The sequence below is a fragment of the Salminus brasiliensis genome, chromosome 13, assembly GCF_030463535.1.
Source record: "Salminus brasiliensis chromosome 13, fSalBra1.hap2, whole genome shotgun sequence".
Taxonomy (NCBI): domain Eukaryota; kingdom Metazoa; phylum Chordata; class Actinopteri; order Characiformes; family Bryconidae; genus Salminus; species Salminus brasiliensis.
Window position 1 is genome coordinate 29,996,080 of NC_132890.1, and position 24,533 is coordinate 30,020,612.

At 36.4% G+C, this 24,533-nt stretch overlaps 1 long non-coding RNA gene across 1 annotated transcript in view; it reads right to left on the bottom strand.

Moving 5' to 3' along the window:
* Window positions 1–21,176, bottom strand: part of LOC140575188 (uncharacterized) — a 46,323-nt gene extending 25,147 nt beyond the window's left edge. The window contains exon 1 of the long non-coding RNA XR_011980795.1: window positions 20,996–21,176. This is a non-coding gene — a long non-coding RNA (uncharacterized lncRNA). The remainder of the gene's footprint in view (window positions 1–20,995) is intronic.
* Between the last annotated feature and the right edge of the window lie 3,357 nt (window positions 21,177–24,533).

A 24,533-nucleotide genomic window follows, 5' to 3' on the forward strand; every position in this document is an offset into this window, starting at 1 on the left:
ATCCGTTTTGATGTTCAACAACATTCTCAGTCCTACTACAGCTGCATCATTATGCACTCATCCAACCAGATATGGTCTTTGAGGACCCCTACTTCACCTTCCCACCCTTAACACAGTAACTACAGGGACTTATGTACAAACTGGTGGGGCTATTCTCTAGAAGTTTGTAATAACACTTCCGTCCCACCTGCAGGCCATAGGCTGTTTAATGGGTTATAAACTGCTATAAACTACACAATGTAAATATTTCGACATGGTTCTGAATGGTACTGAAAAAAACTTTAATTTACTCATAACAACAGTGGAACCCTTTTTGGTGCTACAGTATATAGGAACATTTTTAAAAAATCTATAAAGAAACATCCACAAGGGTTTTTTGGGGTTTTTTTTAACGAGACAAAGACCCCTTTATTCATCCAAATGGTTCTTGGTATTGTCCGGGTTCCATACAGACCATTGTCTGTACCTACAAACCCTTAAAGAACCTATTTTTTAAGGGTGTAACTAACAAAGCTTGTTATTGCTCTCTGAGTCTGTGTGTGTTCTTTCTCTTTCTCTTATTCTGTGTATGTGTGTGTCTCTCCCTCTCTGCATATATAATGAGGCCTGCTTGAATTCCTCCGTCCTGTCGTGTGATGGAACCGTATCCTGGCGTCTCCGTCTGAGGGAGAGAGAGACGGAGAGACGGAGGTGGCGCCTGGGCAATTTAATTTCGTATAAAAATACACCCCAAATCTCATTTAGTCTGCATTAAAGGTTCCAGTGTAGAAACAGTCCAAGGATCAGCATTAAATCATCACCGTCCGTGCCAGCCCACCTCCGTCTCTCCGGCCTACACTTCACACCCATGCATATCACTTTCCCGCACGCGAGAGTCGTGGCAGGGCGAAACTGACCGAAAAGACATTGGTCACGGACGAACCAATGGGCCTGCTCAAAGTGAGGCATGAGGAAGCGTGTGCAGAGTGAGCCAAGGCCGGACTGAGTTTCTTTAATCTTTAAGGTTCCTCACGCTCACGAATCTACTGCAGTTTTAATATTTTGAATGATTAATCTTGATATGATTTTCCTTTTATGTAACTTTTATTTGACTCTGATCTTGGGTTCACCTTTAATATCTGTATGCCCCTAAAATCCTTTCAATAGAGAGATTTAAATTTGTACTTTTTTATTTGTACTATTTGTAAATTAGATTAACATTTGTAGGTAAAGAGCCTCCACATCTAAGAAGAACCTTTACATCGGCGTAGAAGCTTTATATAAATAAATATAAATATATATATATAAGCTTTATGTGATTAACCTGTAGATCTCTGCTACCTAAATAATAAACTTTAAATAATGATTAACTGGAAACATGATGGAAATGAAGAGTAGTTTACTGCCTCTCATGTCATAAAGGTAAGTGTACAACCACTGTGGTCTTCTAGAGCTCTGAGAAATGATCAGTTTCTTGTAAAAAAAAAAAAAACTGTCTAATTTGATGTCTTTGTCTATAAAAATCACATTTATCTTTTGTTAATTTTTGTTTAAAAAAGTTAGAAATGAAATGTAATTGTTCCAACTTATAGATTAAATTATAAGCATAAAAAATTTAATATATAATAAAAATATGTCCAACATTGCTTTCAAATTCTGAAGGTGCCATAGAAAGGGAAACTGTATTTATTTTGGTACAGTTGAATAATGACACTTTTGTACATGGAACTGACGTACCATTAACCTCAAACACTGGTGTGTCCGCTTTCAAAAGAAAATCCCACACAAGCAAACGAGGGCTGGAAAAGGAGAAAATTCTTAAATCTTAAACCATTCTGTAGCAGTGTTGACTCATTCAAATTTATGGCCCAAAAGTAAAAAAACACAATATGACACCTATACACCTATATGAGACACTTGTGACCATGCATGTCACCGCCAGGCTAAATATCTGAAAATATGTGATCTCGGGTTGCTATGTGAAGCAGGCCTCATGGCTGAGGCTTTGCGTGAAGCCAGTAGCTGAGAAAGGGATGTCAAAATGCAGTGTGCAAGGAATCGAAGGTACATCAAGCGAGCGGGTATCCATGCTTGGCTAAAAAGTGTTCCAGTTGAGACCAATGCAGCTAGCTGAGAAACCACATGGATAGCAGCACTGGCCAGTAAGATAAGCATTGGCAGGAATAGTTACAAAAAGAGGCCTAGTTTTAATGATCTTGTTAAAAACATGCAAGAAACAAGGTTATGATTATGGTACTGTTGTGGTTAGACATGTTAAACCTGTGTGAGCCATCATGGTGCAATTTATTCATTTCCTGAGCTCATTCAAGGAAAATCAACAAGTTTCATGCAATTAAGGCATTTAAAACAGTATCTGATCATTTTTCACACACCTTCTATTTAGACATCAAAATACTAATTAAAGTAAAAATAAAATGCAGTAAAGTCACTGTTTCGACATTGCTTACAATAAAACATCTAAACTAAAGCACTGTTCTAATGCAGCTTTTGTAAATCATTATCCTGTTTTTTTCTTGCAGTAAATAACAATAATCTGCTGTTAGAGGCTGAATCAACAATCCTGGCACTCAGCCAGCTTTTACGTCCAGTACTTTTTTTTTATTTACTGCTGCCGTACTGTGAACTTCTCAATAGCCCAGGCTAATAAGTGCTGTATGACCATCGCGTCTGTGTCTGTGGTGATAAAAGACGGCGGTAATACATCCTTCGAAAAATATGAAAGAGAATATTAGATGTCTGTTCACAATGCGCTGAAGCATCGGCATCATCGAGCTACTGTATAATGCAGCTGCATCCACAATAACGGCACAAGCCTTTTAAAGAATCTAAAAACGAGCCACAGACTCATCTAAAGAGGGTCCATTAGTACTTCTTCTTCCTTTTTCTCTGCCTTTAAAGCTTGATCCTTTTAATTTTACTCTGTCCTTGTACATTCCAGACCCTGGTATTGCAGTTCTCCACCCATGGCAACCTGTTATAAAAAAAAAATGTGACCATCTCCTTGAGTTTTGAGGTTAAGGGTCATGGATTAGCAGAATGGTGGAAAACAGCCCTGAACCGTGGCGTTCCGGCTAATCCTGAAATGAGTGGGAAAGTACTTGTGGACTCTCTTAGAAAGACACCCTCTTGAAGGCCTTCTGCACGCACACTTATACACAAAGCGCATCCAGCACATTCATCCCATGCCATTGTGCTGAGAATTTCTCAAGGTTGCTTCATTATATGTCCAGCTATACATGAATGCACTTGCCGCTGATGAGGGTAGCGTGGCTAGGTTTCTTACCTGTCCTTGCTAGCTCAATTATTGAGAAGCTAAGAGCCACTAGCATCGTCTGAGCTCGCCAGAGGTACCCGCTAGCATGGCTTTTCGCCTTGTAAATGCCCTCTGCGACTCCCCTTGCGTGGGGCAACAGGGTGAGAAGAACAGACAGTGGGGGTTTATAATTGTCAGTGCACTTTTACAAAAAAAAAAAAGGCTAGCCGTCCGCTTCATTATTCAACAGTGTGCTTCATTACAGCAGATAAAACCAGGTGCTCAAGGCAAGCCTCTGGCTATGGGCCAAATGCCTCTGTCTTGATGTCTCAGAGCTGGGTTAATAAGTGGGGAGGGGGCCGGTGGTGGTAGGCCACCTCTGAACTATAGACTTTGAGATATGAAAGCAGAAGCTTGACTTCCACTCAACATTCAAGTCACACCTTCAGGTTATACAGAAGACGATACTTCAACATACACATTCAAGCTGAAACTGTAAATACATCACCGATCTGCAGATTCTAGGCTGGATTCCCAGACATAGATAAGGCCTGGTTTTAGCCTAGTCTAGGTACCTGGCCTTCTGAGGCCCCATTCACATGTTTTCAGATACTTTTAAGAATGTAGGTTGTAGGTAGTAGTGTTTGTAAAAAAAATCTGAAAAACAAGAGTGCAAAAGCAGCCCATCAGGAGGACCTAACAAGAGTGAGCATGCCAGTCCAGCAGGAGGTGCTACCATCTTACAAAGTTTGATAGCATAACAGCCAAAGCAGACCTAAATACAGCGCAAAAAGCAAAAACAACAGTGATGATCTTCTCACATGTATTCAAACATTTCCAGCAAGATGCACCCAACATAACAACGTTTTCACACCTGAAAGTCTGGACCAAAGGCCAAACCAAAGGCCTTTTCACATTGAATATGTTTAGTCCAGTTAGTTTGGTTAGCAACTGCGCTAAACCTCCCTATACTTGACATTGATTGGTTTGTAGAGGGCCATGCATCTGATGTCAGCATGTTGTGAATTCGGTGAGCTGCCTTCGTGCCTTTCTGATTAAAGGAAGTTAAGTGAGGAGGCAGAGGCTCGTTGTCGTGCCAGCAGATTCTCAGTTTAGCTTCCTGAATAATGAAGAAAAATAAGATGATACATTCAGCCTGGAGTATCAAATCAAATCAAATCAAATCAAATTTACTTGTATAGCTTTTTACAACCGTTGTTGTCACAAAGCAGCTTTACACAATCAATTTAGTAGTAAATAGTAAATAAATATATAGATTTGATACCCCAGGCACAATGTATCTTCTTATTTTTATTAAAAGACATAACTTCCTTTAATTGATCAGAAAGTCCGAACCATCCAAAATAGTGTTTTCACACTGCAAACAACCCCAACCATGGTTAACAGGCATAAGTCTCCTCTTTTGGTCAAACCAAACTTTGGTCCTTTGGTCCAGGCTGTGGTTTGTGGCATCTTTCACACCTTTTACACATATTCGGACTGAAAAGTCCAAAGGTCCAGGCCGAGCAAGGTATGTGAGCAAGGTGTGAAAGCACAGTTGAAGTGGCTGTGTAGGAAAATACAGAATTGTGCAGGACAGGGGTTACTTCAGAACCAGCGTCCAGGAACCTGGATTACTTGATTAGTATTGATTACCCTCTCACCCTAAAAATTACCCCAATTTTTAATACTATATAGAACCTCTATTGGTAAGAGTGCAACTAACAGTGCTCCTAGGAAGCACACTTTTTTCAAAAGCAGTGGTCCTCAAACTGGCCCTCAAATGGTCCAGACCTTTTCTCTGTGATGCGTGTTGGGTTAGGGCAAAAATCTGGATCATTTAGGGCTCCCTAAGGACTGGTAAACTGCTGGTTTTAGATTAACAAGTTTAGCAGCTCTTTTATTAAAGCTAAGCTAATGGATGAGCTTAGCATGTAAAGCAATAGGAACTGTGCATTTTATTGTATATTGTATAACGAAAAGTAGTTCAAAGTACTCTATATGTCCAAAAGTTTGTGGACACCTGCTCCTCCAGAGCTACGTTTAAAATCAAGGTTAATACCAAGCAGTTTGTTTTCTACAAAGACCGTACACTAGATTTATTTATTTAATTTTTTTGGAACATTGCTGTGAGGATTTAATGCCATGAGAGCAGTAGTGAGGTCAGGTGTCGATAATGGATGATCAGTTATTGGTCACAAATGCCACTCAACTTATCCCAGAGTTATTGGCAGGCTGGAGCTCCAGCACTCTAGAGAATTCAGGTCCACTGCATCACAGTCTCTGTAACTACTGGATGGCACTGGGCACACTGACGTTAGACTTGTTAGACAGTGGAGCTGCTCCAGAGCGTCCAGTTATATTGGCAATGGTTTTCTATGACGATTAGAAAACTGTGCATGTGCAACTTGTCTGTGCCTGTGTCAGAAATGTGTGCACTGTAAAATCGCTGAACTCATTATTTAAAGACGTGTCTGGAGACAATTGTATATGTTGTGTTGTTACCAGAGCCGTTAGTCACTCTTACATCAAAAGTTTTCTTTGTGAAACTTGTGAATTAGCACTTCAGTAACATTAGCAGTTGTACGCAGGTAGGCATTTTCAGGACTCTCTCCAGCTGAGCAGCTGAGATCTATAATTCCACACAAGGACGTACAGTACAGAGGCTTTCTGCGGTCTCTTTAGGGACAACAGATACGGCGCAAGTGCTTTCATTTTCCCGCGTCTGAGAGAAAAAAAAAAAACAGAAGCCTTGAAGAGAGGATCTAGTGTATGGAATCCCTACAAGTGCCATACTTTCAATTGAATTCTGGCGGCACAGTCGATAGCCTAGCACGTGCAGCTCATGTAATTACTCGTTTGGGCAGAGGCTGTTCACTCTCTCAATCACATTAACAATCTGTTAGGCAGCAACCACTTGGCCTCTGGGGCTCCAAGCAATGACCCTGATTACAATAGAGAGTGAAACTGAAGAATCGAGGAAGTTTGGTGAAGTACGGAAGTCTAGTAGTTTCAAACCTTTTTTGGGTTTTTTTGTTAATGTTTTTGAAAGGTTTATTAGCTCATGTGAGACAAGTGACTTTTACCATTATGACCTTTACCATCGCAGTCCTCAGATTCTTGTACAACAAAAAATTAACTTTCTACATCAGAAAATCTCAGTGCCAAAGTTAGTTGTTTGATTTATTGATCATAATTATTCATCATTTCATTGACTCATCCATGTCTTCCCACTTTCACCTTCATTCATTTAATTATTATTTTTCCCCTGTATTTTCTTTAAGTTACCGTCACTGTTCTGTGAAAAACACATATCTCCAAAATGGTGACTTTATAGGAGAGGGCTAAAATGTGCTTTACTTTGAAGTTTACAAGTTTAAATTTTTTTTTAATAAATGTAGAGCTTTTTTATGTTGGTCTATTTACCCAAAATTATTTATACAGTGCAAAGAGCAGGTACAGGGTTCAAACCATGGAGAAAACTAAAAATGGACAAAAATGGAGATACATGTTTTTCATTGAACAGCAGCAATATACAGTAATGTATAATTATGTGCAAAAGACTGGGCACCACTGTTGTTGCCGCAGAAATACGAGGAGGGAAATTGCAGATTAATCCCAGGAGAGAAATTGCAGATTAATCCCAGGAGGGAAATTGCAAAAAGACACATTCAATAAAAGAAATAATTTGCTTGATCTAGAAATATTATGGCACATTTTATAAGCTATGTATTATTTTAGCCCATTGTTTAGTGAATAAATATAAAGTATGCTCTACAATGTCCAAGAAATGCCATATGTAGGATTTGTTTACTTATGTACACTTCTATAAAACAAAATATCTAAATCTAATCTTAGCATCTAAAACTATTAACTAATCAAAAAGTAGAGTAAATAAACTAAATCAAATTTGAATATGTGACTATGCTGGATAATGGGTATAATTTTAAAGGGGGATATAAACAAGCTAGTGAGATCCAGTGTGCTTAAGAGAGTGCATAAAGGGTGCCAAACCTATGACACAAAGATTTGGCACAATTTTGTGCGTAGGGTAAATATGACCCTGAGCAGTACAACAGTTTAGGTGGTTTGGTGACTTTTGTCAATAATTTATAAATAGTTCTGACCAGAGGAGGATGGGTCTTGCTTCCTCCCAAGGTTTCTTCCTCCTTAAGGTAGTTTTTCCTTGCCACTGTCGCCGTTGGCTTAGTCACTAGGGGTCTTAGATTTTTCATGTCTTTTTATGTTATTGATTTTTTTTTGGTCTTTTACTACTGTCTTTTAAGAAACATAAGAAGATACATTGTGCCTGGGGTATCAAATCTATATATTTATTTACTATTTACTACCAAACTGATCATGTAAAGCTGCTTTGTGACAACAACGGTTGTAAAAAGCTATACAAGTAAATTTGATTTGATACCCCAGGCTAAATGTATCATCTTATTTTTCTTCATTAATCAGGAAGCTAAACTGAGAATCTGCTGGCACGACAACAAGCCTCTGCCTCCTCACTGCCACTCATCATCAGCTCCACAGACTTAGGCCTAACTAAACCAATGCTAATATGCTAACTTAGGCTCCAAAAACCTAAATCTATCCCAAAACAGTTAAGCTAAAACTGTATGTAGGAAGTACTCTTAAATAGCAGTCTTTTTTTTTGCTGTATTATGGTTAAAAAGACTTGATATTATGGTTGAGATGCTAAGATACTCTTTTTTACTAAATATAAAATAAATTATTCAACCTTTTATGTAGGTAGATTTACCCAGTGTAATATGATTTCCACAAATGTTGGCATTTTTTGTATGAGGCTAAATTCCATGGCTAAATCACCAGGTTTGTGTTGTGGACTTTTTGTTTTATCAACTCCGGTCAGTAATTCAAGAAGAATACCTAAAAAAGCTAAAACTGACAGTTAGACTGTGTTATGGGAAAATGCTTTATAAATTAGCATACATTAGCCAGGCTTAGCATATGGTGAAAAACAAACAACATAGCCAGTGCTGTTTGCTCATGTAACTGCAGCACGGCAAAGTTAGCATGGACACACAGGCAAAATTACACTGCACATGCATGACCATATTGCAGATCTCTTTCCTCAGATATGAACACACACACACACACACACACACACACACACACACACACACAATGATTTAGCAAATGCATGACCATATTGCAGATCTCTGCAGCAGCGATGGTGTGTCCTATATCTTTATATTAGGGCCGGCTGGGCCCAGATGTCCACCCTGCTCGGCTAGCGGTCGCAGGGTCAAAGGTCAGCCTGACCTCTGTCGGTTAGGGCGGTCAGCATGGTCACTGCTTTAGTGCTATCTCTGCAGGAGCAGATGGACAAAGCGCCCCCCTCACCACCACCACCCTCCTCATCACACTCCCCCTGCCCCAGAGCCCTCTCAAAAATCAAGACAAATGAAGCTACATCAGGCTGAGCCCTCCGCGGCATCTTATTTCAGAAATGATAGGGGTGCGAGGTGGAGGGGAACAGCTGGAAAAGCCTTGTAAACATTTTAGAAGACTATATACATAATTCTAATGTGCGGAGTGTAGAATACTAAACCAGTAATGGTTCCTGTCTTGCTTTCTTAGCGTGTCGGGCGTGTGCAGGACATGTGCAGGTCAACTTGGTCATGTGATCTTGAAAAAAATGGACAGAACTACTCAGCACAGACTGTCAAATTCTATGCAGCTTTAAAGAGTTGAATTGCTCAGATTGTAACCATAGTAAACATCATAAAAATATGATACAGGTTATTACGACCTGCCAAATGAAATACCTTTAGTAACATTTGGTAAAATCTGTCAATGTAGTAAAAAAATGCATTAAGCTATTTAAGAAGCTCAGGGCTACAGATATAGTCAAAATCTTCACTGCTTCCGGTGTTACTAAAGTGCATCCATTTAGGCCAACAGGTAGGTAGGTAGGTAGATAGATAGATAGATAGATAGAAAAACTAGAAATAGATAGACTGAAAAACTAGGCCTTTATTTTCTGCATCCAAGAAATTGTGCCATGTATTTGTAAATGTAAAAGTACTGGCTACAGGTCAATAAAGATAAAATTACTTTAAAATTCAACAACCAAAACCTACTGCTCATTTTGACCGATTGAGGAGCTTTCATATTAAAACGCCAAAATAATAATCATTAAGGTCTAATAAATCCCTCTGTAAAATCTAAATCACAGCAGGTAATCCTGGGATCAGGCTTAAAGCTTAAAGCGTATGTAGAAACCTGGTTCTATGCATCCTAAGGATATGTACTGTAATTATACTGGCTTATCTGTGTGTACGGGCAAATTAACACGAATAAAAATAGACAACTTTATCCTTAATGCAGCATTTAGAGCACATTAGGAATGACTGGAGGGCTTAATGTTTTCACACATTAACACCTTTCTGATAGATACTCTGAGGCCTACTCTTTAGGAAACACCATCAGTACACCATCACCATCAGTAATGAGTTGGATAAAATAAAGTATCGAAAAAGTGTTGCTGTGAGGGTTCTTTAGGCCCATCATTAACAGGGGGATCTAGCTTAAGACTAGCGTATTGAAAACTGTACAGTTTACACCCAATATATTGTTTATGTAAATATAGTGGCTGGCTTTAATTCTTAGTCAACAGGGATGAAATTTCATGCAAAAATCAATCATCCTACATTTGTAGCTCATTAAGACTGATCCTAGAGCTCGACGTTTTCACACATAAAGGCCAAAATGACCCATTTTTATTAGACTCGTTGCTGACAGGGCTGTTTAGTCCAGAAGCTCTATAAATTGTATATAAAGGTAATGTAGTTATAGTGGTTTATACGAGTAAAATAACAGGGCTAGTTCAAAACCATAGTGATAATTATTTACTGTGTGTTTGAATCTGACTTTTACACACATACATCAAGAAACAACTATAGTAAATAAAAGTATTTGATTGTAAATTAAAAGATTTTTTTTTTTGAAAAGCCAGTATTTAACGTGCATTAAAAACCCGACTTATAGATTTGTATTTTAGATCAATATACATTTTTTAAGGGTAGTTTTCTAAAAGCATTGGTTCTATATAGAGCATCGACAACTCAAAAAATGGTTCTTTGCATTGGTAGAAAAAAAATTGTAGATTTTCAATAAAGCATCAATTATGGATTTCGTCATTACACGGCAAAGCTTTTTTTAAACACAATGTAGAAAATACACTTACTGTCTTATCTGCAAACACTAGTAAACAAATATGAATTAAATTACAAGCTGAATGTGTGCAAGCGTTTTACAAGCCAGCAGTAAATAATATATTTAATACCCAAGTTATTTATTTTGCTCTAAAGTATTTCTAAAAAGAATGTATAACCACATAAAGGCCAAAAGGACCCCTTATCTATGTAGACTCATTGTTGTTTAGTCCAGGAATAGCTCTATACATTGTACATAAAGGTGCTGTAATTATAGTGGCTTATGTGGGTAAAATAACAGGGAAAAAATGACAAGCCAGGAATTAAATTACATAAAAATCAATCAAGTAATATTTACTACATTCATTACAGCTGATTTGAGCTTAAAAGAGTAGTTTGCCAAAAATGAAACATGCAATTTTAGCACTTGTCCCAGATGCAGACAATCAGCCAGGTCATGTCTAGTATCTGCAATGTATTTCTTTATTTTATAATGGGAGATGCTATGCTAATGTTGCTAATAAACACTGGACTTAGACTGTTACCAAACTCACCTCTGTAAATACCTTAAATACACCTAAAATACCTTAACGTATTTGCTATTTCAGTCTTTCAAAATTGACATAAACAGTGAAACTGAAAGGATGGACTTTATTTAAACCAAACTTGGAATGTTTTCAAAATGTCTTTCACACTGTTTATTTTTTAATTAATTTTAAGTAAATTTTTGTGTTTATAAACTCAAACAAGAGTCATACTGTGTTCTGAATCACGTTTGTCTGCACCCAAAAAAGATCTGGATGCATTTTGAGAGATGAGATGAAAGATGTTTTTGTGTGTGTGTGTGTGTGTGTGTGTGTTTACAGAAATGAGACTGGTGACAGTCTAAATGCAGTGTTTGTTAGCACTGTTAGCCTAGCATCTCCATTTCCAAACTAAATAAGCACACATCAGATTTTAAGCTTGTCTTTGCGGATTGGCTAAATCTGGGGTCAGCGATCTGTCATGTTTACTTGAGTTTTGTTTTGCTGAACTATTCCTTTAATATTTCCATCCATAAACACACATGCAGCATTTCTGAGAAATCTGAAATTGAAAGTATTCCCTTTTCATTGTGAAGTAGGTTTGTAAAATGAAAAATTAATTTTGTAAAAATGTTAAGTGCTTCTTCATGGAAAAATCTACTCTAGGACTATTGGAAACTGTGTAAAATATTGAAAGTATTGCATGACTATAAGCTCTTAATAACAGTACATAATATGTAATTACTGGCCTATTCCTTATACAAGTAAGATGACATCCGAAAAATCAGTCATCCAGGATTTACAGCACGTTAAATCTGCTCCGAAGGCTAAGCGTATTCCCGCATGTACACATTTCTGAGAGGTTTTCTGAAGGTCAATGAGCGCTAGGCTTTTTTACAGTCTCGTACAGTAGCGTGAAGCAGCGGGTGAATGCAGTGGAGAGGTGTGGAGGTGGCTGCTTTGTTTCCTCTACGCTGTTATTGATTTTAGCCAAAGCCTTTCTCTGGACATGTTTGGAGGATTACAGGTTTTTGTGTGCTCTGTTTTCTGGGATCATCTGAAAAAACGTTTTACATGCATGTGCTGGATGTTTGAGCACAGATATGCACAGAGAAACCAGGATATTTTCTTTGGGTGAAGACTGAATCTTCCCCGTTCATTCACATGTAAACAAGTCTCAAAGGAACGGGCTAATGAACAGCTCCTTACACACAGTGATTAATTACTTAATGATCCTTGATTAAGATGCACACGTGTATTTATGGGTGTGATTGGGTGATTTTTCAGTTGGGGATCTTATCATCTTAAGTTTAAAAAAAATAATTTAGCAAAGATTTAGTTTGAATTATGTCAGTGTTTACTTGCTTTAGGATAATTGGACTTATTGGTGAGCAAGACTGAGCTGATATATAATTGACATATTTTATATTTATTGAAAAGAGGGGTTTAGTGCAGAAATCCAGGTCATTTCAAAGGGCTCATTTACGTTCCTTTTTGATCTCTCTGATGTTTTATGGGTGATATAGTCAGAAAAACTGTGAAGCTTAGTTTTGGGAAGTTGTAATTCTTTTTACTTTAATTTCTAAACAGTAAAATATATGATAGGGTTAAAAACTAGTTAAAAGGATACTGAGAAGCTGAAAACCTGTAATTACCACCACCAAGTATTACAGCTGTGTGTTGATAATCATATGTTGCAGAAATGACCATTTTCACTTTTTTAAAGACAAAAAGCCCCTAGAAATGGATTTCCCAAAACTACTCAACAGCTAGTTTATGATGCACTTTAAATACATATTAATAATGTGCTTTTTTCCCCCCTGTAATCTTTCTTTTTTGTTAAATGTTGCCATAATGTAACAGTAATGACTCAGATTAAATCTACTCAATTATCAGGAAGAATACATGATTCAATTACTCACTTTTCCGAACCCAAAACAATGTTACATGTCTTCCCTCCTGGCTGACATGTGCTCCCTTCCTGTCTTTGTTTCCATGGTTTCGACATAAACAAGTGTTACCTTTAAATAATTAATTACTTAAATCACAGGCTATCACGGTAATGACTGTAATGTTGAGGTGGAAACATACTGTGCAAAAATGTGCAGTTGAATAGATATGAGCATGAATTATAGATTTGTCTTTTTAAGATCTTATAAAAAATATTTTCTAATTGAAGCCCAAGCCTTTCTCTGGACATGTTTGGAGGATTACAGTTTTTGGTGCGCTCCGTTTTTGGGGATCGTCTGTAAATACATTTTACATGCATGTGCCGGATGTTTGAGCACAGATGTGCACAGAGAAACCAGGATATTTTCATTAGGGGAAGACTGAATCTTCTCTGCAAATTCTTTACCTTTTTTCTATTTTATTAGAGCAGAGAAGTTAGGGTTAGGGTTAGGAACAGGGCCAAAGTTGCAAGAAATTATTGTTTGAAACATTTACATTATTTTGAGGAAATTTATATTTGGTGATGCTATAAGTGAGATATATATATATATATATATATATATATATACATATATATATATATATATATAATACTCACAATAAAGTATTTCATAAATAACATTTTTATAATGTTTTTGAATTTATAACCTGGGGACAAAATTTTACCCACTTTTGAAGAATTACCTATTTGTCTATCTGTGTGTGTGTGTGTGTGTGTGTGTGTGTGTGTGTGTGTGAGAGAGAGAGAGAGAGAGAGAGAGAGAGAGAGAGAGAGAGAAATGCTCTCAGAAACCTAAATTTGAGATAAAAGGTTCTAATGATCCACTAATATTACACTTATTTTATCAACAACAGCAAAGGATTGAGGTAAACTACTATGTTTGTGTGAACGCTGAACTCTGAACGCTGCAAGTAGAGAAAACTGTCAGAGCAGAGACTGACAGAGCATTGGTCACAGAGCTCTGAGCTGCAATGGATTTCTGAATGTAATTCTTTATTTTTAAATATAATAAATCATACAGACTCCACACAGTATGATCAGTAAGTGCTGGATCCATCATGATACATGCTATCCTACATGCTATCATTTATGCTATACACACTGTATTTACAGTACACACACACAATACAAGATGTAAACACTATCACACACACTATACTCAATCACTGACAGCACACACAATTTAAATGATGTGAAGTGTGTGTAAAAGTGTTTATATATTGTATAGTGAGTGTACTGTAAATTATAGTGTGTATACTAATGTTTATGTTGTATAGTGTGTGTACTGTAAATGATAGTGTGTAGTGTGTATACGAGTGTTTATGTTTAATAGCGGTGTACTGTAAATGATTTTTATTTTTATAATTTGTATAGTGTGTGTAATAGTGTGTATATGTTGTATAGTGTGTGTGTACTGTAAATGATAGTGTGTAGTGTGTATACTAGTGTTTATATGCCGTATAGTGTGTGTACTGTAAATGATAGTGTGTAGTGTGTGTAAGAGTGTGTATATGTAAAAGTGTGTATATGTGTTTGTACTGTAAATTATAGTGTGTAGTGTGTGTACTAGTGTTTATAGGTTGTATAGTGTGTACTGTCAATGATAGTGTGTGGTGTGTGTAAGAGTGTGTATATGTTGTATAGTGTGTTTACTGTAAATTATAGTGTGTGGTGTGTGTAATAGTGTGTATATGTTGTATAGTGTGTGTACTGTAAATGATAGTGTGTGGTGTGTGTAATAGTGTGTATATGTTGTATAGTGTGTGTACTGTAAATGACAATGATTTAAAGAATGATTTAACTTTAAATGGACGTGTATGCAAATGTACTTTTTGGAGCATTTCTATTGGTCTATTCATCATTCATCATCTTCTACAATCTAAAAAGCAACTTCCAGATTCACGGGATCTCAAAAGTGGAACAGCTCAGGCTGAATGTGTGCGGCAGCCTCTCTGCAGTTTTATCAGTGGATTCACTGAGACAAAACTGTAGTTTAAGTGACAATTTAACCAGCACGGTTATTATCCTCTCACTTTTAAAGCCCTCGCTTTCTGTGTGTGTAGTGTATGTGCTTGTGTGTGTGTGTGTGTGTGTGTGTGTGTGTGTGTACCACCCCCTGGCCTGATAGCCATTCCAAAGCCTCAGGGAACGGCTAAAAATCAATAATCGTCCCTGCCTCTGTCTCTTTATTCATTTAATAACTTGCAACCTTTGTATTATTGTCCTACTGATCTTTCTCCATCTGCAAAACCTGATTGCGTCAAATTGTAACAGAGTGTCCCTCCATTTCTCTTTTTTCCTCCGATACTAAATATCAAACCACAGAAAGGTATGGTAGTGTGTTTTACTATTATGATTTTTTAAATGCGTTTTTTAAATTGTATTATTATCTTTATTTCTCAATTCCATTTATGACAATGGCAATCATTTATTAAGTCAGTAATTCTGTGTTCCCTATTTACACACTAGATCAAGATAAAAGAGCAGACATAATACCAAGAAATTAGAGTCAAACCACCAAAGAGTCACCAAGAGTTTTACATTACATTAGAATAGAAATAACCTCCAAAATAAATTGCTGAACCACCAAAGAGAGGAAATAATCCCAAAATGTAGTGTAGAAACAGTTCCAGTTCCATAACTGAGTCAAAATAACCATAAATATGAAGCGCTGAACCGCCAAAATATATGATGCTTTAAATATAACAATAAACCATGAAAATATAATAGTGTTAAACCAGCAAAGAGTCAAAACTAACCTACAAATGTGTAGCGTTATGCTATAACAGTCAAAATAACCCCCATATTACAGCATTAAGCCACAAATAGTAGTAATGTTTCCAAACACAAAGCAATAGCAATAGCAAAGCAATATGTAAAAATAAATAAATAAATAAATAAACAAATAACAAATCACCAAAGATTAAAAATACATCCTAAAACATTGTGCCCGACCCTGAAAGAGTAGAAATATTATCTAAAATATAGTGTTAAAACAAAACAGAGGAGAACCAATCCATAAATATTATAGTGCTAAGCAAAAATAAATTAATAGAAATAATTCATTAAACCACCAAAGAGTAGAAATCATCTTGAACAGTGTTAAACACAAAGCAGTAGAAACAATCTCTAAAATTTTTTAATTAACCCATAAAATTAACCATCAAAGATTCAAAATACTTCATAAAATGTAAATGAGCAAAACAATTAAAGAGTTAAAATAATACCTATAATATAGTGTTAGACCAACAATGAGTAGAAATAACCTCTACAATATAGAGTTAAACCACAAAATAGTAAAAATAATCTCTAAATATTGTGCAAAACCATGAAACAGTAGAAATTATTACCCAAAATAAGATGTTAAAGCAGCAAAGATTTAAAATGTTCCCTAAAATATGGTGTTAAACCAAAAATGAGTCAAAACAATCCCTCAAATATGGCGTTAAATCAGCGAAGAGTCATATAATCCTAAAAATAAAGCTATAGATACATGCATATTTAATGTTTGCACTGTATCTGTGCCTTGTACACCGCGTCCATTCTTTTTGCCACATATTGAAGCAAAACTCCATGCACAGTATCATATGTTCAATACTAACATAATTTTTTTTGCCATGTATTTATTGAAATATATAATAAAATGTATTTTTGATTCTAATGACGTTCATAAACATAAACATGTATTGTAATAATATACAGTATGTAAAGTTGTGTTGGAGCTCGATATTGAAATCTGTGATACAAGCGACTTGCATCTTCAGTGTGAATGAACGAGTTTAAGGCGAAGTGTTTAGGTGCCCACTCCTAAATGCTAAATCTAAAGACTTTCTTGAATAAAGTGGGCAGAAAAGAAACCAGCAGGAGCCATAACAGGATCCTGCTATTGATTTCTTTTTGTGGTGCAGTTCTATTTAGCTGCTGTCAAAGCTACTTTCCACCAGCCGGAGTCAAATTGCCGTATTTACAGCGAGAGCCCTTGTGGAGTAAACGACACACACACACACACGCTTCAACAATACACACACTTCAACAATACAACCATTCAAAAGGCATCGCGGCCTGTGATCCACAACATTTGACAGAAAAGACGTGAGCTACAAAAGCTCCAGCTTCAAGTTCCTGCTAAACAAGAGTATCTACTGTCATTACACACACACACACACACACACACACACACACACAAAACTCCCCTTTTAAAAGTCCTCTATAGGGGCAGGTGAAGTGAGTGTGGATTGTTGTCTAGTGACTGGAAGAATTTGTAAAGTAAAATATTAAAGAAGCTTCACTGCTTTGCTACATGATAATAATTCATTTTCTCAGATTTCAGTTTCACGTGTTCTTTGTTTTTTACACCAGGACACTGCAAAAGTAGCTAATGCTAACATTCATTTTCCAATCTCTAAATCGGAGACATGTGACCATCAACAGTCTTAGGAATCAGGTAATTTATGGATTGTTTTGATGGTAAATGATACAATTGCTTTTCGTAAAGCATAAATAATAAAACTGCATTTGAATGAAGAGTAACTGTAACTGTATGGAGATCTGGTGAAAAAAAGTCAGTTATTTAAGTTGAGTCAGCAATTTTCATTGAGTGAACCTAAAAATCCTAAAATCTTTTTATTTAAATGTGAAATTTATAATGAAAGTCTGAAAGTCATGATCTTATTAACCAATTTTCCTTTAAATGTAAAAGAATCAATGAAATTCCTGACATACATTAGTACATAATGTATAGTATATGTATATACATAGTTTGCTTTAATTCTGAAATTCACAATTTGCTTCAAATTCAAAATTCATGATTTGCTTTAAATCTGAAATTCACAATTTGCTTCAAATTTAAAATTCAAGATTTGCTTTAAATCTGAAATTCATGATTTGCTTTAAATCTGAAATTCACAATTTGCTTTAAATCTGAAATTCACAATTTGCTTTAAATCTGAAATTCACAATTTGATTTTAATCTGAAATTCACAATTTGATTTAAATCTGAAATTCATTTATCTGACCTTTAATATTAATTATTTTATTACAATCAGAAATGCATAATTTTCTTGATCATCTTCAATTGGTATCCAGACTATGTTTAGTGAAAAGTCAGTGTGTGGTAGTAAGAGGTGGAGTTGTATTCTTAAACTCATAGTTGAAATTATAGAACATAAAAGTCTCACACAGAAAGACAGAAATAACGCATTTACATGCATCATTTTTCAGTTAAAACTGAACATTTTACCAAATATCACAGCCACATTAAATACATTTTAATAGATGTTGCAATATGATGAGCTAAAAATACCCACATTAACTAACGCTTCTCTGCTGGAGTGAATGGAAATGTTCATATCGTTGTGAGTGTTTGAAAATGCCACAGATGGAAGTGTATGTAAAAGCCCTCATGCTCTCCTCCCTCCTTTTCCTCTTCCTTTCTCTTGTTTTGCTCCTTTCCTTTCTCCCTCCTCTCCTCTTTCCCCACCCGCACCTCCTCTTTCCCCACCCGCAACTCCTCTTTCCTCGCCCCTCACGCCCCTCACACGCGTAGACACAATGAGCCACATGCAAGTGAACACTGAGTGTGAAATCACTGTGATTCTTATTGTGTAACTGATTTATTCTAAAGATACCCCCTCACACGGCCTCAGAGGACACACACACACACACACACACACATTCTGAATAGGGTGTTGGAACCTTTATAAATGGTAAAACGTATTTACAATACAAAACTTATATTAAAAACATAAGTATATATACAATTGGTCACATTAATGAAGGAATCCATACAATTATTATTATATATTTTATTGATAATTTAGAACACCTCAATATACTAATCAGGTCTACCAGGTATCACTTACAAGTAAAAATTATGTGTGAGCGCTGTATTTTAATAACATACTCTATTACCAGTCACTCAGTGCAAATATTATATATATAATAACATAATATCATCATACATTCACATTCACGCAGCTCAGCTTACAATGATAGTAATTATATATTAAAAAAAAAAAATAGATTTACTTTGTGATACATTTACAACCACTACAAATATTTAGAAATAATGTTGTTACTAGTTCATATTGCTCTCATATTTAATGCAAAATACACATAAAAAATGAAATAATATACATAAAAACGCACAATGCAGTTTCTTAGATATTGGATTGTGCTCTTACTAATGTTCACTCAGAGAAATTTAAAGAATATAATTATTATATATACACATGGTCATTATGAATATATTTGAACTGCACATTTACAAAGTAGAAAATAAGCAAACACTCGCATAGGAACATTATTTGTATATTATTTGCACTTTTTATTTGAACTTTTTTTCTGAATTTAAGATGCTGAAAAAAATAAATCATAACATTTAATGTGCCATTCCCTCTGCTCACACATAATGTTTTGTTTTTGTTTTTTTGTTTATTTTGAATGAAGGTACTAAACAGTAACTACGCCAGGTCGCAGTGATGCCCAGTGATGTTGCCTTAAATAATAAAATTGTGTCGCTAAACTGAAACTGAAAATAATATTGCTCGTTTTTGTGTTTTAATGTTGACAAATTAAGCATATAATTCTTTTTTTAACTGTTCACCTAACTCTGGTCTTTTGTGTTCTCATGTGTTCTTTTAACTCTTCTTTTAACTGTTCACCTCTTCTGTGATGTCCTGTGTTCTTTTAACTCTTCTTTTAACTGTTCACCTAACTGTGCTTTTCTGTGTTCTTTTAACTCTTCTTGTAACTGTTCTCCTGTGTTCTTCTGTTCTTTTTAACTCTTCTTTTAACTGTTCACATAACTGTTTTTCTGTTCTTTTAACTCTTCTTGTAACTGTTCACATAAATGTGTTCTTCTGTGTTCTTTTAACTCTTATTTGAACTGTTCACTTAACTTTGTTTTTCTAACCATGATCTAACTGTGATCTTGTTTGTTGTTTTTCTAACTGTGTTCTTCTAACTGTTCTTCTGTGTTCTCCTATCAGTGCTCTTTTGTTCTCCTGTGTTTTTGTAACTGTATTCTAACTTTGTTATTCTAACTACGTTCTTCTAACTGTGTTCTTCTGTGTTCTTTTAACTCTTCTTGTAACTGTTCTCTTAACTGTGCTCTTCTAACTGTGTTCTCCTAAAATATGAGTAACTTTACTGACCAGCGGCACATTCTGCCTGCTGACCCTGCCTGTATGGTTTAAAATAATAGTGTAATAGTGTTTTACTGGTAAACACACTCACTGCTGAGATACTCAGGTGTGAACAGTGTTCCTGTTCTGCAGATAAATTATTTGATGCAAATATAAAAAAATACCTGTTAACTGGAGCTACAGTACTACAGCACTAAAACACCAGTAACACAACAATCACACAACAGTGTGTTTACAGTGTCACATTAAACACATCTATTGAGTATGTATTACTTAATTTATTAGCATTGTGTTATTATTATTATTATTATTATTATTATTAAATATTCTGATCAATACAAGTGACTGATTACAATTACATGATTATTATACCTTTATGTTCACATAATAGTCCTCTCCAATTTACACTTTACCTTTAATTCACAGTGCACACACACACACACACACACACACACACACTGTCATTGATCTGCATTCACTCTCCCTTCATCTCTCTCTCTCTCTGCCGGTTGTTAAGCTCCTCCCCTTTAAACAGCATCACAGTTTGTTTATCTCAAAGACATATGCCACACACACACACACACATACTTTTTTATGTCTATATTCAGCTCTTTATTTGTACACACTTTACACATCTGTGTCTGTGTAGAATGTGTCTTTAAATGTACTGTGTGTGAGTGTGTGTGAGTGTGTGTGTGTATGTGTATGTGTGTGTGAGTACATTTGCAAACATTATTCTACATATTTATCTGTTTGTGTGATGCCGAAAGTGTCTGTGCAATTGCATGTGCAAGCCTGCACGTGTGTGTGTGTGTGTGTGTGTGTGTGTGTGAGTGTGAGAGAGAGAGAGAGAGAGAGAGAGAGAGAGAAGGAAAGAGTCCATTAAAGCAGCCCCAACAGAAGTGGTAAAGACACAGAGAGAGCAGTGGTCCTACCTTGCGGGTGAGAGGCCTTTTCTGCGCGTGTATCGGTTGTTGTAACAGCGATCAGAATGAGCTGCTCTCATGCAGATGACCAGGCCTCTCTCTCTCTCTCGCTCTCTCTCTCTCCAATAGTGTGAGTCCCCCAATCAATTAGCCCTGCCTTAGATTGATCAGGCTCTATTGTGGCCATCTTTCCAGCACACACACACACACACACATACACACACAAATGACTGGGTGATTTTATTGGCAGTGAACTGTGATCAATGATGCTTTGCATTTGAACCTCCTGGAGCACAGCTGTACAGTGACTCAGGGAAACACACACAGCCTGTAGAAACACACTCACGGTTGTTATGTCTTAGGACATAAGATCAAACACATGTCTGATATGTATTACACATATTTAAGTCCTTTATATATAATATTTCTATGTAATATGCATTCTGTCCCTGTCAGAAAATGTGTTTCTCTAATGATATATATTAAAATATACAAACCTCTACTAATGAATGCATTCAGCTACTCTAAGTTGCACACACACACACACACACACACACACAAACACAGCTTGCCTAGTCCCTGTAGAGAACAACTGCCAACAGAATAGGACTCTCTGGAGCAGATAAACATTAACCTACTGGCACCGTGCCTAATGCCAGCCTTGGGCTAGAGGGGTACAAAGCCCCCCAGCATTGAGCTGTGGAGCAGTTGAACTGTGTTCTCTATAATAATAGTGGTGCTCTATCCAGTACTTTTGGGATGAGTTGGGGAGTTAAGGATGAGGTGGGGTGGTGATCTTACTGATACACGATACTGGTACTGAATGCAATCAAATCCTCACAGCTGTGTTCCAAAATCTATCAGAAAGCCTTCCCTGGACAGTCGAGACAAAGACAAGATGAGAGCTCTTTTTTAATACCTTTGATTTCAGAAGAAACAAGGAATGAGCAGGTGTCCCAATATTTTTGTCCATATAGAATAAATTCCAATATATGGAATTAAAAAAAATCAGATTCGAGTCACTTGCATATGTCGTCATATATCAGATACGTATCCGATTTGTGGGCATGTGGCATAAATGTGAACACTCTGATCTGAGAAACAACAATGGAGGAGAGGAACAAGGGTTGCTACCCGTCCCGTAAAACACAGAATCGTCCTTGCCCAAATTGCATTGCCTAAAATTAAAATTTTAGTGCACTGTTGGGGTTTGATTGATTATTTAGGATGTTGAATTTTTAAAGTGGAATGAATGATCATTTATTTAATATTCAGAAATATTAGCCAATAAATATTACATATGGCCATTTGAAGAACAAATCATACTAATGGAATAATAGTTAATAAATACATACATTAGTTAAGAGAAAACTTTATTATATATATATATATATATATATATATATATATATATATATATATTGCCTAGATTAAAAATATCTGTGGTCTGGAACGTTGTGGTCATGGGTTAGAGGAGCCGTGGTGGGCATCCCTTATTTTCATTTCTGAAAGGTGGCAACCCTAAGAGGAACAGCTGATGGCGGTGATGTCCATAAACGTATCGATGTGCTGAGTTCATTGTTAGCAAGGTTAGCGTCAAGCTACGGGTCTCAAAAATGAACTTTTCTAATGCTAGTATTTTAGTAACACTATAAATGTTCCCTACGTTATTTCATACAAAGTGTGTGCACATATTTCCATACTTCCATCACTAGCTAGCGATTAGCCTCAACAGAGAACAGCAATAGAACAGTAGGGGAACGTTTTTCATAGCAAAATGATGAGCATGTCTTGTATCCCGATTAAAATATCATATTGATAACACATATGGCACACATGTAAACTACTACCAATAACTGAGAATTAGCCTTAGCAGGTAGCAACACTAAAGCAGTGGTATTAAACATTCCGGTTTATCATGTTAGGTTTAGGCCTACATCATCAAATCTAAAACTGATAGAAATGCATTAATAATGCATACGAATACATTATGTGCGGACTATATGGTCCATTTGAAAAATGCTAATGCCCTGTGTTGTGTTTTCGGTAAGGCCGTTTGGTATCGATTAGAGACTTCTTTAAAACACACAGGGGTCACTGGCTGTCTTCTGGTCCATTGAAGTGACCATTTGCTCACTGGTCCAAGTGCGTGCACACTCCCACACAGAGGTCATCAATAATCAGGTCGTGGCACTGCAAGCTGGGGAGATGGGGAGATTGGGTATGGTCAAGGTTGACCTTTATTACCCTTTAGCCCACAGCTGCAGGCTAAATGCTACATGCTAAATGCTCTGTGCTGACCACAGCAACGCAGAGGCTCAGTTTCCAGGCAACAGTGGCCCTGTCGGCCTGGGTACAACCTTCACAAAACTCTCCCTATGAGGGAGTTTTTTTTTTTTTTTCAGATCAATCGAGGCTAGCAGCGCTGCTAACCTGCCACGTTTACCATTTAGCTCAAGGACAAAGGATGATTATTTCCAAAGTAATTGTGGCTTATGGCATATCTCCATATGACTGTAGAGAGATGTCTAGAACCACACCATATGATGTTGATGGACTATGACTGGCGAAGAAAATGCTGTTCTAATTACCTAGCCTCAGAAATGCAACCCTGCGAACTGAAATACCAATAATGAGAGCATCAGTCCCGAGCTTGTGGGATTGGACTGTTGGAGTTTGAGGCTTGGTAATATGGGCCTAATCGAGCTACAGCTGTGACTCGACCCTTCTATTCTTCTTTGCATACAATAGTACGCAGAATTTATAAGACAGCTAAATTGATTATTTTAGCAGCAGAATAGCCGGGAGTATAAAACTATTTATATGTGGAGTTAAAGGGGAATTTCATTGGCTGTTTTTAATGAATTAATTTAATGAGTGGTTGATGAAAATGCTCTATTCCAAGTCTGAATTTTTCACAGTGATGGTAAACAAGACGTCTGACGTCTGAGCTTAAAGCGTCAAGAAGCTCCCTCACAGAAAGCTACTAAACCAAATCATATTTCGGTGAAAATCTAGATGAAGCGCCATATTTACTTTTTTTTGTGACACTATTATATAAACAAACAAACAAATAAATAAATTAATTAATTAATAGGTAATTCAATCATTTTGTTTAATTATTTAATTTAGAAAAAAATATATTTGATAAATTATTAATACATTATGTAATCTGTTTTTTTATGCATCACACTATGACATAATTAAGTCTGTCAACATCATCCATCAACATCAGTGGGTGGGCCTAACGCCGATCTATTCAGCTTGATTGGCTAGGTTGCACCGTAGGTCTAAAAGCCGTCCTGAGCTGTTAATATTCTCAATGCTGGCTTGAGGCTAAAGACCTTACTCAGGAGAAGGAGGACACTATCTAATATCCATGCATGTCTTGGGATTTCCCAGCAAAACAAATTGGAGATGACTGCAGAAGCATTTTTTTATCAGTGGCCGGGAATGATGCAGTCAGCAGTAAGCTAATTCATTTGAATTCATTTTGGCTCACAACTAGCTAGCTGACGTTTCCCAGTTAAGTTGATCATCCCGCTAT